General features: G+C 29.0%; 1 long non-coding RNA gene across 1 annotated transcript; it reads right to left on the minus strand.

Moving 5' to 3' along the window:
- Positions 1–410: 410 nt before the first annotated feature.
- On the minus strand, positions 411–1,300 carry LOC105118939 (uncharacterized). Its single transcript, XR_841054.1, has 4 exons — positions 1,140–1,300; positions 961–1,042; positions 733–803; positions 411–653 (listed from the first exon to the last, which is right to left on the minus strand). It is a non-coding gene; the product is annotated as an uncharacterized LOC105118939 (long non-coding RNA).
- Positions 1,301–2,726: the final 1,426 nt, after the last annotated feature.

Consider the following 2,726-nt stretch of genomic DNA (forward strand, 5'->3'; position numbering starts at 1 on the left):
GAGAGCTTGTACACCTAATTTTTATCAAGTCCACCAGCCGATCCAACCTCCATCCACAAATCTAAATCGAAATCCGGATGGATCGAAGGATCATCCTTATATCTCTCCCTCAGCGGGCTATTATAAGTCTCCTAAAAATTAAAAAAATAATCATTATATTCAATTTAATAAAAATAACAACTTATAAAATAAAATGGTTGAACAAACATTCCATAAAGTGTTAAGTACGGTTGTCAATGAACTGTTGCATCTCCTTTTAGCGGTCTTAACTCCGCACGTACGTCTCAACAAAAAGCTCTATAGGGCTCGACTCACATCTAAGAGACGTAGCCTATAATACAAAAAATTAATTAAATATATTTCATTTAAATTAATCTTACCATCTATTTTGTATGTGCAGCAAACAAAACAGAGTCGCTGATGTGCGTTGTCACCGAGCCATGTTGGTCGATTCTAGTTGCTAGCGCCAGACTATAAACGTCGTGTGAACTGCTCAGACATCACGTACTCAAGATAGTGCGGTCATATATCTATCAGGATGTGTATTAGTTTGAAATCTCTACAATTCACCACGTCATTCCAGCCTTGGAGACCCTTATCTCTTATGGGTTTCTTTTGCCTTTTTTTGTACTTCATACCAAAAATCACACAACCTACTTCCATAGTGACAAATTAAATTTTGAAACATAAATATTTTTCTAAAAAAAATTATTGTATTATTTTCAATGTTACCTAGTTGCCATGTGATTTTTCCACACCCTCCTCACAAAAGTGTCTTACACATTGTCCTAGTTGAATTTGTCCTGTATATAAATAATTAAATTTAAACAAAAATAATAATTTATTTAAAATTATATTAATAATTTATTAGAAATAAGCTGGAAATTAGAAATTAACATCAACCTCAAATCTGTCAAACAATGCATCAATTTGAGGTATCCATTTAGAATGTCTAGATACCTGACTTCATTGAAATAATGGAATCTCCATCGACGATTTAAATATCAATGATATCACTCGGGCAGCCTCAATGTTTGTGAACCTGAAAATAAATTAAATTAATAAAATATTGATTAGTTGTTTATAAATTATGTTATAATTTTTTATTAAAAACAAAACTAAAACATTAACAAACTTACATTGAAAGATTGTCCTTCCATTGTGCCTCTTACTTGCAGGTGAATTAATTACAGTGCGAAGGCACACCATTTTTGTGCTGTGAAACCGTACTGGAAGAGGTAGCATTGGTTGACAATGTAGACGCCTTTTCTTGAGAGACACCTAAGCATATGTCATCCTCGGTGCTCAAAGAACTAGCTAGTCCATATGTGACCAACGAGTTGTAGATTTCGTTCTATGTATTTACATAATTTTATATGAATAATTATATAATTAAATTCGAATGATAAAAAATTTTGACAGCACCTACCCTATATTAAAGACTACTCAAATCTATAAAATTGCAAATATTGATAATAGCCACAACCAATTGACCCCATCTATACTAATATTATATATAACATAACATCTTGCAATACAACAATAAAATATATTCAAAAAATTCAAAAAACTCTAGACTAACAATTAAAATTAATGGAAATAATTAAATACAAATCATGCAATAATAAAGTAAAATTACTAATTATTCCAACATATTTATTTACTAATTCTAAGGTAAATTCAACATTAATAACTACAATTCAATAAATTATTCAATTATTATTACAATACCAAAATAAAATATATTCAATAAATTCAAAAAAAAAAATCATGCAATAATAAAGTAAAATTACTAAATATTCCAACATATTAAATTACTAATTCTAAGATAAATTCAACATTAACAACTACAATTCAACAAATTATTCAATTATTATGGCAATACAACAATAAAATATATTAAAAAAAATATAGACTTTATGAATGAAGTATGCTGACCTTAATAATGTGTTTATTTCAAAACTTTATCTACATTACAAAAATACATCAAAACAAAAAACATAACAAAAATGAAAATAGCTAAAATAAAGAAAAAAATTCTTAAAGTAAAATGAAATAGAGGAAACACATACCTTTTAATTTGATGAAGATTCAACTAGAGATTATAAGGAAAACAAATAAAAATATTTAAGCAAATGAGAGGAAAAAAAATCAAAACTTATACGGGAGTAACAGAGCAGATGAAAAAAAGAACTGAAGAGGCGGTTACTAGGATTTATAATGCAATTTTACTGACTGCTTCACCAATAAAAATAAAAAAATATTATTTTAAATTATTCCATTGGTAAAGTTTTGAAAATCCATCAGTAAATTTTGAATTTTGCACCATCTTTTTAATTACCCTCTATATTTTTCGCAGTCCGTCAATAATTTCATCGACAACTTGATGCGATCAGAGATGCATTTAATGCACCACCTTTCGAAATTCGCACAGTCCATTGATGATTTTATCGGTAATATTGACTCACCGACAACATACTAACGGACTAGAATTTGTCTGCCAATTCGTTAGTGATTGTGGTATTTGCAGTAATTATTTTTCAACTCTTTGTGAAATGTCGACGGATGGCATTCCATCCGTAAAGTCATCGGTAATTATGACATTTCAAGTAATTATTTTTTAACTATCTATGAAATACCAACAGATTTAATTTCATCCACAAAGGCGCCAATAATGGTGGCATTTCAAGTAATTATTTTTCAAGTCTCTGTGAAATGATAGACTG

This window comes from Populus euphratica, unplaced genomic scaffold (assembly GCF_000495115.2).
Source record: "Populus euphratica unplaced genomic scaffold, PopEup_1.0 scaffold2357.1, whole genome shotgun sequence".
In the NCBI taxonomy this organism is placed as follows: Eukaryota; Viridiplantae; Streptophyta; class Magnoliopsida; order Malpighiales; family Salicaceae; genus Populus; species Populus euphratica.